General features: G+C 40.2%; 1 long non-coding RNA gene across 2 annotated transcripts; it reads left to right on the top strand.

The window, feature by feature from the left end:
• The first annotated feature begins 3,479 nt into the window (after positions 1-3,479).
• Positions 3,480-11,810, top strand: LOC137471467 (uncharacterized). 2 transcript variants are annotated; one of them, XR_010997637.1, is made up of 2 exons: positions 3,480-7,991; positions 10,970-11,810. It is a non-coding gene; the product is annotated as an uncharacterized lncRNA (long non-coding RNA). The 2 variants fall into 2 exon arrangements; XR_010997636.1 differs by having other exon boundaries at positions 3,480-8,099.
• Positions 11,811-14,250: the final 2,440 nt, after the last annotated feature.

Below are 14,250 nucleotides of genomic sequence, written 5' to 3'. Positions count from 1 at the left end.
CCAGGGCACACAAAATATAATGTAGATAGCTTTTTATTTTAAAGTGTCATTCATTATCCAACTTTGTGATCCCAGTTATCTTCAGAAACTTGGGCATAGGATGGGCTGTTTTCTTTCTCCCCCCTCCCTTTTTTTCATCTTTTCTTTTGGTTTGTTTTTTTTGGTTTTTTTTTCTTTTTCCTTAAAATATGTAAGTGTTCCACTAGTAGCTTTTTTTCCTTCAGTTCTTTTTCAGTGTGAGTTACATGAGTATGGCATCTGTGAAGTTGGTCCTGGTATACATGGGAGGAGTCTCATGCTGTGGCTTCATAGTTCCAGAGCAGAAAATAAATTCTGTTTTGGTGGGATGTCTTCTGGTGCTAGTACTTCTCCAATTTGGTGTAGGAATGGGGAACATGTATGCCTTTAGCACTGATTTTTGAAATAAAACTCATTATCTGGATGAAACAAATATCTACTAGAAAAAGGTATTTCTAAATTTGCCATTTAATCAGTTTCTGTATATCTGGAATTATACACAATGGAACAACTTACATTACAACTTTTCTTTAAATGTTTTGGATGTTGTAGGCACCATAAATTGCCTGGAGAAAGGTTGATGCCTGCAGAGCTGCAGTCATTAAACCACAGGTTCATACAGAGCTTTAGTGCATTGAGCAGCCCACGCAAGGCTGTTTTAACTGGGGTGGTCTTTGAACCAACTGATCACCAAGACTATTGTAGTGACTGCAGGGTGTTTGGATGGCAGCAGGACAAGGGATGTGTCTGCTGGGACACCAAGCCCTGGGACCTGGGCCCACATGGCCCTCTCAAACCTTCCTCTTGCAGAATGTTATTGCTGGCAGGTCTGGCTTAGATTCATCATGTCATAGGAACCAAGAATTGGCTTCATCTCATGCTCCCAGTCTCATGTCCCCCATCTATAATGACATCTCATTAACACAAACTTCAACCTGAGCTTTAAACTGCATTGTACTTTGTGGTCAGTGGGTAAAATGTAGGCCAGAGCCTGCCAGCTCCTAAGCATCCCGTGTGACACTCGCTGGCTCTGTCAAACTTCCCTGCAACCCAGGGAAAGGGAGGTTAGAAATAAAAATACCACCTGGGTGGGAGGGAGAGCACACGTGTGTGTTTGTGTCATCGCCCATTAGCTCCCCGAGCTGCAGTTTGGTGGAACGTGTACCGAGCACCACGCCAGGAGACAGTACATCCTGCTCCCAGCTCTTTCCCCCGACTATTTTTGTGCTCTCCACAACTGTTATTAAGCAAGACCACAGAGTATTTTTACAGCAGAAGCAGAAGAGGTCTATGCTGCATTTTAGGGCTGTGAACCATCAATAACCCATGCTGAAATATAGGGATATGTAATGCCTTTATGCAATCTGAAGAACATGTCCTGGGATAAAAAAGAATTTGGATGTTGATAATATTTTGCAATGTTTGATCAAATAGATTAGTTTGCCTTTGGACCTGCCTCTTCTCCTTCTTTAATTTAAAATACTGCCTGTAAGGTTTTTAAAGGGTTTATTATCCACATTTCTGATAATAGAGTTCTTATTTCACTTTGGTTTTGGTGCAGCAAGAGTTGCATGGGACATCCTGGACTGGGCACAAAGCTGTAGTAGAACAGATTATTCTACCTAGTCTAATAGAGCCAAACAAATGTAAATCTTCTGACCTAAGCATGGTGTGTCTGAGACTGGGCTTGGATCTCTGGGCTTGGATCTCTGCTCTCCTGAGAGTCTCTGTAATGTCCCCCTTATTAGAGCTGACAAGCCAAAATATTTATTCTGGATTTAATTGCTCTTACTATATTACTGGACACTTGCAAAATGGACAAATTTTAAGAATGTTTTTGCCCAAAATTTGAGCCAGTGTTACATTTACACCAGGGTCTTCCTGGTTTATTTTCTAAAGAACTTTTTTTTTTATGCTTAAAATGCATGGCTCTATATATTGCATACTTCAGCAGGATCTGTTGAACTTTAAAGTTATAAATTTCTATGCTGAGTTATTTCCTATGCACAACTAACTGTTATAGCTGAGAAACTTTTTTTATTAATTTTTGTGCTCCATTTAAGCACCATTTTGAAGTTTCGATGCCCAGTTTAAACACTTTGGATGACATTCAGTAACTGCATTTACTAGACTCAAACTTCTGAAGGATTACATTTCAACAGGGAGATTAAGACAAGGTGGTATAGGTGGGTCACTGCACTTTGTAAATTATGAAGGAGGCAGCTGAAAACAAGAGGGGTTACACAGAGTGCATGCTCAGTACTGTGCTCCTAAGGATGGACAGGGGATTGTAACCAGGTGTGTTCTGGAATATTTCTGTTCATCATGCTGTGGCAGTCCCTCTATGGAAATTTCTTGGGCTGTTTAGGTCTGGAATTCATATAGAAGACAGACTGCTGCCTCCTCTTGAGGATGTAACAGTAAAATTTCTCTTTTTTTTTTTTTTTTTTAACCCAAGGATATCAGAGTAAGTGATGGGAAAATTTGGCCTTTCATTCCTCAATTTTTCTTAGTCTCAGGCCCTTTTGAATTGTGCTCTTATTTTGTACTAGAAAATACTGTCAATTAAAGCCCAAGGTTTGGAAGAAGAGAGGTGGAGGGAAAGAAGGAACTAAATTATCTCTGAGTTATTTGAGTACACTTTGAAAACATGGAGTAAGCACTAAGAGAAAGGAAGTTAATGACCTATTTTTGAGAGATGAGGCAGACAGTAAATTTTGAGGAGTGGTGCTGAAGTGCCCCATAGCAGACAAAGCTACTGCTGCAGAGCCCTGCTTCCTCTTTTGATATTAACCCATCCCATTTTAAGAGTATTTTTGGTGGGATTTCAATGTGGCAGCTGATGCAGAGTTAACAGAAGCGGCTAAACTCTCCCCTCGTGTTTGTGGTGGGTGAGAGGCAGCGTGTCAGGGCTGTGGGGGCAGAGGCGGCTGGATGCGGGCGCTTGGGAAGGGGCAGCGGGGGCGTGGGGACCCCGCTGTGCCCGCGGGGCCGGGCCGGGCCGGGCCGGGCCGGGCCGGGCCGGGCCGGGCCCGCCTGCTCCACTTGTGGGGCTCCGCCGTGTTATTTGGCTGATCTGCTTCAGCTGCTGGCTGGAGTATTTATCCGCAGATGAGTGTGTGTGTGCGTGAGTGGAGCTAGGGAGGGCTGCAGAGTGGCTCAGCTGGCAGATGCAGGGTGAGGCAGGGGCTGGGCTGAGCGTCACCGGGTGTGGGAGCAGGGTGAGCAGCTGGATGTCTGTTCAGCTTCCTAGCATTGCACAAATGCATAGGCATGGAGACGTGTTGTCCAAAACTTTCAGGTTCCTCTTTGACCCTTTCTGTGAGATGCAGGATTCTGAAATCCTGCTTCTTGTCATGCCTTGGTTTTCTTGTCTAAGGAAGAAATACTCTTGGAGGTGTATGAATGAAAGTCTTGACCCATGCCCCAGTCCTTCTCTGTGAAGTAGTGTGGCTGGGGCAAGGACCTTCTTCCTCAGGAGGCAGACAAGCTCTGTTCTATGCCCTCTCCACCTTTAACACAGCAGTAGGAATACCAAATCCCAGTCTCTTCTGCTTTCTTTTCCAGCCACACCCTTTTCCCTTTCTTGCAGGAGGGGCAAGCCTCAGCCACTTTGCAGAAATCTGCAGCCTTGCCAGACTCCCCTTTCCCCCTCCATCACCTGCCCAGTGTTGCTGCCAAATTTCTGTCATCCTTGCAGAGAGAACAAGTTTGTTTTTTTTTTTTTTTACTGAAGCAGCAGATTTGGGGTATGCCTGCACACCCATAATGGTTCCTCTGGCTCTGCTCCTGTCCTGGGTGCACTTCAGAATTTCTACAGGTTCCCCATGTAGTGCCAGCTCCATGGGTGGCCTGCAGAAGATGGGTCAGTGTGGGAGTGAGGCAGGCTGCTTGTGCATTGCTAGGAAAGGTCCTGACCGTGGTGGGTAAGCCCCTGTGGAGAATCTGCCAGCGGATTCTCAGCACAATCTCATGCTCAAAACAGTGCAATGCAGAGTCCAGAGTGTGGGGATGGGATTCAACACTGACTTTTTATGTCCTGGCTTGGACTGTTTGTCCTTTGCTCCTTGCAGTCTTCACTGCAAATTTTGAGACCTTGAGATTTTTAGTCAATTGAGAAAAGTCAGGGCTAATTTAGGTAGATGTTTTACTTTAAGTAGTATTAGCACTACTCAGGATGTGTTTAGCTGAATTATGCTTTTTTTTTTTACCTCCACCATGCTTTCTCTTTCACAGATGTGAAATCTTTTATTGTCCCTTTCAAGAAATGCCACAGTGTTATTCAGAGTTGTTAGATTAATGTTGTGAGTAAGGATTTTTGATGTGATGCCTTGATATGGATTTGACAACATCCAACCACTTGTGATAACAGTTGCACACAATCCAAAGTGGCTCATTATGTTGGCTGGGAAAGCAAGAGTGGTGATGTTGTCTTGCTTTTCCTACACCCCAGGAATTAAAGAAACTGCAAAGGGGCTGTATGGATTTTATATAACAACTTAATGTTTTAAACATTTCTCTTTGTCTGGAATATGAGCTACCAGTACTTTTGTTGCTGCTGTTGCTAAGTTACATACAAGTGTTTCTTTATGAAGTGACACCCTTAAAAAAAAGCCTCCACTGTTTTGAAAGATATTGCTGAATCTTGTTTTCTACTTTAAAAAAAAAAATTAATCCTGCTCCCTTCTTTCCTTCCTGCACTTCCTCCCTAGGGCAAAGGGAGATCATAGAAAATTATTCTGTGACAATAAGTCTAGAAATAGCAAATGATGACAATGAAAAAACAAAAATGTTTGGTTTTGGTTAGGACTGATTAGGATTGCTCTGATGTGTTGTAATTTTTGTGCACCCATCTTTACACAGATGCATCATCCAGCAGGGTGCATTTTTCATTGTGCATGCTGATCTCTTCAGTGCATGCCAGACCTCTGAAAAGTACCACAGTTTTTACTCTATAACAACATGTGAGTTCTGAGTAGATCAACTTTTAGGGAATATTTTTGTTCCTTTTGACTGTGAAGTTCCTGCTGTTGTAAGTAAAGGCTGCCCATTTTAATATGGGGGCTGTTGGTTAAGGTGGCTAAAAGATCCGACTTCTGAAAATATTTCTGAAGGTAGCGAGCCAAGTTTTGTCCTGGCTAAACCCACATAACCTCATAGCATTAGTGCTGCAGGAGCAGAGAGCCTGCAAGCAGCCAGTCCCTGTCAGGGGGGACAGCAGAGCCAGAGGAGACAGAGAAGCAAGCATCTTTTCCTCCAGGCACCCACTCTCACAGCAGGGCTGTGAGCTTTTTCCACCTTGTCTTCCAAAAGGGAAATGGGGCAATACTCCCGAGTATGTGCCTGCTAAAAATATTGTGAAAAGTGTGAGAGATGGCCAGGTGATCTGGGCAGAGTAACTGACACACTTGGGAGGATGAGCTTGGGGGGAATGAAAGCAGGGTGCTGGCTCTCAAGGCTGAATTTGTTTTTCCATAGCCCTTTGAAATCCTTCTAGGCAGAGGCTTTTAATTGTGATGTGCTTTGGAGGAAACTTAAAACAACTTATGGTTAGGTTACATTATAGGTTCAAACAGGATATGTATCAAATACCTGGAAGGAAAGTATGACTATTTTGGATTGCAAGGAAGCCTAGATTTTGCATAGAAATGCCATTTCAAAACTCCAAGGCAGACACAACAGTTTTCCTGAAATAATACCAGCAATAATCCCTTCAAATATCCCCAAGTGTATTGGCTCACACATGTTTTAAAATTCTTTCTCAGTTTTGTTATAAAAACTTGCATATTTCTCTCCCCTTCACCATATGAAAATCTTCTAAGAATTTTTTATGAGCTTTTGTAGACTTCAGAATAAGCCCTCCTTCCCCTCCCCTTCCTTACTTTCTAATCCAATTTAGTCAGATAGTTGCTTCAAATCCCTTGGAGGCCTGTAGTTTGTTCATTCTCCCACAGTGCTGAGATTTCCCTCCAGCCCAGCTGGCAGGAGTTTTTAGAAATAACAATATCTCAGGGGGAAGGAGCTGAAGATTGAATGGGGTCTTTTGTCCAGGTCTCTATGAAGCCAGATTAATTATGCATTGCAGAACACAGTTTAAAGCTCTGAATTAGGTCCTCATTGCAATGAAAGGAGAGCACAGGCTTGAAAACTGAAAGAATTCCCATTTCTATCACAGGGACAGACATATAATGACTGAAAGCAGGAAGAATTTTTGAAAATTGCAATTAAACAGTATTTTGTATTTACCACTCAGTAGCAGTTGTCTTAAGCGTTTACAAAAGTGATTCTTTGACATTTTTTCACATGATCACTCCATAGGTGGCTGGACTTTGAGGATTTTCAAGTCTTTTCTGTGTTACTAGGCTACTCTTGAAAGTACTTGTGCTTTGATGAATGAGAGGGTTTTTTGTTTTTTTTTTTTTTTTTGGCCAGCACTTACCTGAATAGAGGTCTTTAAAACCTCAGCAGTACAATTAGCAGTTGGTCAGATGATACTGATGGTACAGGAAAAAAGCAAATGGTTTTCTCCTTTACTTCTGGGGATTTTCTCAAGCTGCCTGACCCAGTGTGATGTGCAATAACAACATTTTTCTTGGTTTTCTAATGCACTTTAATTCCAGTTTGAAGAAAGTAAAACTCTTTTGTGGATAATAAGTCCATAATTCTATACAGCTGCCAAATAAAAAGTTGTCCACAGGTGTTTGTATTCATAGGGGCTCTTTCTATCAGTGTGGGAGATTGTGTTTTGATAGGGGTCTGGAGCCAAAGAGGGATAAGGAAAAGGTTAGCTATGAAACCTCTCACTCTAGAAAATCCTAGTACTTTTAGATATGAGCAAAATGGGATGGATGGGGTGTGAGCAAAATAAACTGATTATTTTGCTTTTTATCATCTCCTTGAAATCCCATGTATGGAATAACATGCTGCAAAATAACTCTGTCATAATGAACCCTGCAGTTCTATAATTTTATTCAAAGATTGCAAACTGTAAACATCCAAAAGATAGCCAAATGAATACTTAGAAAGATAGCAGTGTTTGAAGGCTGAACAAAAAATTTACTGAATCACACTAGAAAATCTATAAGTTGAAGCTTAGTGTGGAAGTAACTTGATCCAAATATTATGCAGGGGAAACATTTTTACAGAGCAGGCACTCATTAATGAAAATTAATAATGTGTTTGGTCAGTATTTGAGGCACACAGTTCATCCTGGATTGTCTCCATGTTGCTTCTCTAGATGTGCAAGGAGTTAACTGAGAGCTGTGTTGACCCAAAGAAATTGCTGCTGGCAGGAAGGGAGGAATGGGCATCTCTGGCAGTGGCCTCCTAGAGTTTGCCTTGAAGGGGGCAGAGTGAACGTGGCTGTGTAAGAACAGTTCCCAGCTGGTGTGCAGTTATGGAGAAGCTGCCTGCAATTGGCCTAATCCAGGGTCACTTCAAGTTGCTCTACTTTATGGTGTCAGAATGGGGCTGGTTGAGAGAGAGAGTGAGAAGTGTGCTGTAACATCTGGTGAAGGCACATCCAAGGAGTTTACCTCATACCTCTGCTTCTCCATGCTTCTGCTTTGGGTCTGCTTTGCTCTTGGGCAACAAGAGCTGAAGAGCCTTGTTCTTCTCTTCTCTTTGCTTGTCTTGGAATGAAGCAGCTGGAGTAATTAGTAGTTCCCAATTTTTTTCCAAAATTTAAATTGAAATAAGGTTTCTGTGGTTTGAAAGAAATGTGAATGTTTCCTGTAATTTCATTTGCAAGCATCTATACCAAGGAAGGATGAGAATAGCTCCTATGGACTTGAAGTTCTTGGTGAAAAAATGTTCCAGAGAAAGTAGTGGCAAGGCTGGAAAAACCCAGGTCTGCAGAAATGTTCTAGCTCTTAATATCTGCTATTTGAACCTTCTCATTCCAGGTTGTGGATCATATACCAAGTCTGTCTTGGTGGTCTCTAGAAAATAAGAACAGAAGTCAGGTTTGCCTGGTAGCTTGCAGAGTAATGGTAGGGCTCACCACACTAATTACAAGCCTGTGTACAAGAAGTCTTTTCCATGTCACTGATCTTGCAACAAAACCAAAAGTTCTTTCAAAGGTAAGAATACAGGGACAACTAGAGCTGTCCAGAGCCTTTCCCAACAAAACATCTTCTGCTATAAAGCTGAAGAGAATGAAACAAAATTTAGGACAAAGGGTCAGCTTTGATCTGCCAATAGAGGTGAAAAAGGCTTGCTGAGAAAATGGGCCTCTTTTTAAGGAAACCCTTCTAATGGTCTGCAACACAGCCTGCCTCGTGCCAGTCTGCTTGGGAGCTGCTGTAGTTAAGAACCTGGGAGCCTCGCTTGGAGCCAGGAGGTCTCAGGGCTTCCATGTCTCTGCTGGTAACTCTGCAGGCTTGGCATTAACTTCCTGGGGCCACAGGATAGCTGGGCTACCAGCTGCTGGGCTGAGAGCAAAGGAAAGGATTTCACAGTCTTCCAGAAGAGTGTGTTGCTCAGTGAATCTCAATTTGCAAGTCTGTGCATGAGAGAAGCATTTCATTAAAATAAAATAAAAATAAATGTAGTAATCATTCTGCCTTGAACTTAGCATTAATAAAAACTGGAAAGATGATGAAGTTAATGCCAGGGCTAGGAGTATAGTGTCAGATTTTCACTTTTGGATGCTCATTATCTAAACATTCTGAACAATCCTGTCAAAAACACTCAAGTGATTATATTTAATTTATTTAATCCCTTTCTTCCTCAGACTTCAGCTCTTACACATTTGGAGACATATTGAGTTTTTCCAGTAGAAGATTAGACCTGTTTTAGGGTTCATAAAAATATTACTTTAAAAAATCAACTGTTTATTTTAAAAACCCTGTTTATCTACTTTGAACTTCTGTTCAGATGTTTTTCTGTCATTGTTCTTGTTGTCCAATGAAAATGAAAATTAAGTAGAAAAACCCTTAAAAGGGTTTGTTTGAAAGTGACCAATGTAAATCCTTAATATCAGTAATGTTAAAGACAAGAATTCTGTACATTAAAATGACACAAACTTAAAAGCAGAAGACCAGCATTGTCATGATGACTGATACACAGTTGTCTCTGTTAGTGGGAGATAAGGAAAGTTTATAATAATAGTTGTTTTTTTCCTCCTGTTTCTAAGTGGAACTTGAAATTTTTTCCCTGATCCCTACCAGAGCCATTTCAGGTGATCTAAAAATGATGAATTTTGCCTAGTTTAACTGTAAAATCTGGGATCTTCAACACTTGAAAAGCTGACATATGACTATTTGTGGAAGTAGAGGCTCAGATGCAGTTCAGCAGTTTTGGCCCAAATAATCCTTGTGTCTTAGCTGGAGTATTTGCTTTCATGTCAAGAGCCATGCTGCCGCCACTCAAACCTTTCAGGGTGTTTTTTTTTTTTTTTTTTTTAGCTGAGAGACTTTTATGCATTTTGCTCTTACTGGACTAGTTTAGTTTCTGAGTTCTGCATATGTGCAGTTGTAAAGAAATCAAATATTAACAGCTGGAAACTGTGAGATCAGCCTTGTCACTGCTCTGGCCTCCCATTTACCGTGAAAACAAACACAGTTCTCTTCTCATGTCTGCCAGCAGGAAGGGGGTGGGGAGGCAGGCAGAAAGGCAGAGGAAAGTTTTTTCTTCAAAAAGGAAGAAGGTCAACTATTTTGGGAAACCAAAAGCTCTCAGCAATTAGGAGAATTCTTTTCTCCGCTCAGTGATTAGAGAAGTCTGCAGGCAAGCAGCAATAGCTGCAAACAGTAGAGTCTTGAAGATAGACGATGCATCCCTTTGTCTTTGCAGAAATATGTCTTTGCAGAGGATGACGTGAATAATGCAACATATTTTGTTGTGCCAACAGTTAAATCTTGACACAGAATCTATAAATCTCTGTGCTGGGTAAATCAGTTCTTCAGGTACAGTCAGTCAACTGATGTGCTGAAAAAAAGGACTGCGTGACTGATTTTTACCGCCTGCTTTTGACATCTCTGTGGGACTCACTGTGTTTCTTAAGGCTGTATCCTCCTAAGATAGGAAAAGAAACAGACCTTGGAGAAATTCTTACCCACCAGATGAAAAACAATAAAAAATTTTAATTCAAAACCTAAAAAAAAAATTAAATTCTAAAGCTGGGAAATGCTGTTATTGCCTGAAGAAACTGCAGAATAACTTTTTAATGAGGCTTTGTTTTGGAGCCCTTGAGTTAGCCCCACATGTCTTACCATGAGTTCAGTGTCTCTGCACTCTTCTGGCAAGCAGACCCTCAAAGGAGTCCACACAGAAAACTGCAGACATGTTCCTCAGTACTCTCTTGAATGTGTTTGTGAGTGTTCTTAATTTCTTTAGGTTTCATATCATTCCAATCAATAGCTAGAAAACCAGTACAGGGTAGAAATCTGAAAAGCATATTTTTGCATACTAAGCATACTAAGTATGCTTAGTAAGCATACTTACTAAGTCATCTGGTCTTCTGTTCTGCTAGTTTTCATACAATGAAAATTCCCTCATATTTTTAAGACATTTTCCCAAAGCCGGATACTCTTTGTTCAATAGTTTTTTTTTTCTCTATAGATGCATTACTTTTCTCTGTCTAGAGTTGTAATTTGCTCTCTTCATTCTTGGTGTTTACATTGCAAATACTACCAGGCTGCTGTTTACAGTCCTTTCTCTGAGACCTCTTAGATGTGCTATAAATATGTTTATACAGAAAATTAAATAGTAATCTATTACAAAGCATTGCTTGGCTCAGAAACTGCACTAGTTTTCATCATATGGTTCTGGTAATCTGATGCTCAGCTGATTGTAGTATTCCATGTAGGATCATCTGGGAACTGTATTAACTGTTAAAATGTCCACCCTGCACTATCTCCAGATGCATATGTGCATTCAACACAGTTGTATTGATCTTTGCAGCTGTGTTGCAAGCTGTTGTTTATTGCCTGTCTGCAATCCCTCCTAGGTGTCCTTTGTTCTTCATTCCTTGAGTTTTTCATCTGATCATGGGCATACATGTGGACATTCTTGCAGATGGAGTCAACCAGTCTTCTAGTAGCTGTGCCTCTTTTTTGTTCACTAGTATATGTGGAAAGAATGTTTCCACTTCCCCACATCCTTTAGTAAGAACTATAACACAGAACAAACTTGGCTTTCCTTCCCTCCATACTTTCAATGAGGGTTTAGCAGAATATCTGGTAAAAAAATTCAGATCGTGCTGCTCAAAGTATCTTTCCACTGGTTGCCAGAACTGGGTGCCTCCATGTAGACACATCCTGGAAGGCACAGAGTCCACAACACCAGTAGGGACTTCATAGCCTTTGTCTTAACTGGAGCTCTTCCTGCAGCAATCATGATTTTCTCAGCCACTGGAGTAACTATTTCCTTTCTCCATCTCAAAGATAAAATAATTCCTACTCAGAATGTACTCTAATTGAGCTTTGTGCTGTCCTTTCTATTTCCCTGCAATACCGTGCCTGTTAACTGGCTTTACGGGCAGCTAATGCTGTATTTGGAGAGAAGCACTCTGAGGAAGGGCCAGAAAGAATCCTGAGAGAAAGATCCTTTCCTAGTGTTGGGTGTGCACAGTCTTCTCAGGCCTTATGTGTAGTAGCCTTCCCTTCCCCAATTGGTATTGTTATAACCATAATTTCTGCTTCAGACTTCGTGTTAAGTGAAAGATTTCTTTTGCTACTGATTTTGTTATAACATTTCCAAGTTTTTCAGACTGTGTTGAGATAATATTTTCAGCATTGTGTTAAAAGTTGTTTTTGTGTTTTATTATTTTCCTTAAATATTTAAACATATATTGTATTTAAATTTTATTTTATTTTAATGAAAAATTCATGTGTCTTCTGTAGCATTTTGTGGCCAATAGTAACATGAAATGGAGGGAGCAAAAGAAGTATTTAGGAAATCTGATGTGTCCATCTTCTGAGATGGCTGTTTCGTTTCTGTCAGGTCTCTTTGAGATCACTTATCCTCATTGCAGAGAGTTAGAATACTATGAATGATATGAGGAGGGAAAGAGGAGGGGGAGATTTTGGCCAACAGTCAGAAAGTTGCTTTAAGTCTTTCATCTGACAAAGCTTGTGCCTCTCCTGTGCTGATCACAAGATCATTAGAATATCTAGGAAGACAGTTAATTAGGCTGATACTAGTTAAAAAATTTTCTGCCACATGTTGAGATTACTATGGATTTGTCAATTCCTACATAATGAGTTTAAATAGCCAGTTCATTGGGATGCATAATTATTCTGCTTTAAGATAATTCTCTTATTTTTTGGGTGTCTTTGTGGATGGGATTGGTACTTTCTGTATCTAGGAGTACTAGTGGACAGAGTACTGCACTGGAGTACTAGGAGTGCTACTGGAAGGCCTTGGAGAAGATCTAGCCAAAGGTTTAAAAATGGCTATTACTATAACCCAAAACATTTATTCTTTCATTGCTCATCCTCTCTTCTCAGATGTCATCCTATGAATGCAGTATGACACATCAAAAAAACCCAGTGAAGCTGTCCAACAAATATTTGTTCACAGTAGGTGCATGATTCATGAGGTGGTGTTCTGCCAGCATACAGACATGTTGGTGTTTTTTTTTTTTTGTCCTGTTTATTATTAACTACTTGGAATATTATAATCTTCTCTAATATTGCACTTCTGCAGTGTATATTTTGGAGATTTTTCTTTATTTTAGAAGCTATATACAATGCAATATCATGAATCACTATGCCATAGGGATTGGTATAGTTTTTAATAGAAGTCGCTGGCATCCATAAGTTTTTTTCTCACTAATGGGTGGAGATTTAGTGTGGGTTTTCTTACCATGGCCTAGGAAGGTTTGCAGTGTAAGTCTAAGATAGCCCAATCCTAAGTGGAGTTCCAAGTAGTAAAGGTAAAATGCATTTCACCTACACTTAATGGTCTAAATTTGACTTTAGATGCCTATGAGTAATTTTCTTTTTCAGCTTTCTTTTTTCATTAATAGAAAAAACCTGTGTCCAGGGAGTGATTCATCTGAACTATGTAAACTACCTAAATTAGGATGGAATAATTCATCTCTGGTAGCCCCTAATTTTTTTCTGATGAATAGGGTGCAGGAATCCTAGATGAGATTTAGAGGCTATACCCAGCTTTTACACAGGTAAAAGCAGATGGGATGAATCTGCCAACAAAGACAGCTGTAGCATTCAAACAAATATCAACTCTACTGCTCAAATACCTTCTACTGCTCTGACATGGAGTGAGACTTAAAGAGGAATGAACTGACATATACCACTGACATTCTTTTTAGCACATATTTTTGAGGAATGTAGAAGGATTTAATTAAAAATATGGCTCTGAAAGAAAAATAAGTCTTCTCGATTCAACAGAAGTGCAAACACAACTATGCCTTATAACTCATTGTCTAGCTGCACAAAATTAATGTGATTGACTTGGAATGTAGAATAACATAGGGCCACAAGTCTGGTGATAGTTCTTGTACTGCTACTTGCAGAGTGTGCAGAAATTTCAGTTTAGAAGATGTTTTAGGGAAAATTTCTGTTTTAGAAAACAAGACTTAAACTTTACCAGGGAATGGGAGGTTGCTGTGCTGTGCATCTATCCTGATGAAAATCTTTGCAGCAAACCTTAACAGATGGTGCTGAAAAGCTGAGTGGAGCAAACTAAAGTAGCTACTTTCACTGCTTTCCACCAGTCACACAGCTTTCTGAAATCCATTATCCTTTTTGGCTGTAGGACAACATTTTCTGAAACAGAAGTTAGACTTTATGAACATGTTCTAATCATGTTTTGATGATCAGGTACTGAAATAAATTATCTTCCTTCAGTAACAGTTCTATGAATGTCCAGGTTCCTGTCTCTATGACTGCTGCTGAAGTCAATGGTACCAGTCAGAAAATGGTTTCTTGCAAAGGGTTTATTTCAGCACACTTTTTTTTTCACTCTGGTTTATAAGGTCATAACTTGCTTTCTTATTCATGTGAACATCTAAACTGGTTAATTTCTGTTTTCCATAGGAGTATTCTAAAAGCACAAATGGTCTCATTCTCTTCTCACTTCAGAACAATGCTGACATGATTTCTGTTTGATAGTAGTGCCAATATCACTAGGCCCAGGAACATCATCATAGGTCTTGTGCAAATTCAGGCAAATTCAAGCATACCAGGCAAGATCTCAAGTATTTGCTAACATTATGTTATAACTCTTGCAGCTAATCAATGATTTGTTCAAAATTTCCTCCAG

Source organism: Anomalospiza imberbis, chromosome 3, assembly GCF_031753505.1.
Source record: "Anomalospiza imberbis isolate Cuckoo-Finch-1a 21T00152 chromosome 3, ASM3175350v1, whole genome shotgun sequence".
NCBI lineage: Eukaryota > Metazoa > Chordata > Aves > Passeriformes > Viduidae > Anomalospiza > Anomalospiza imberbis.
This window is presented reverse-complemented; position numbering and strand designations above follow the sequence as displayed.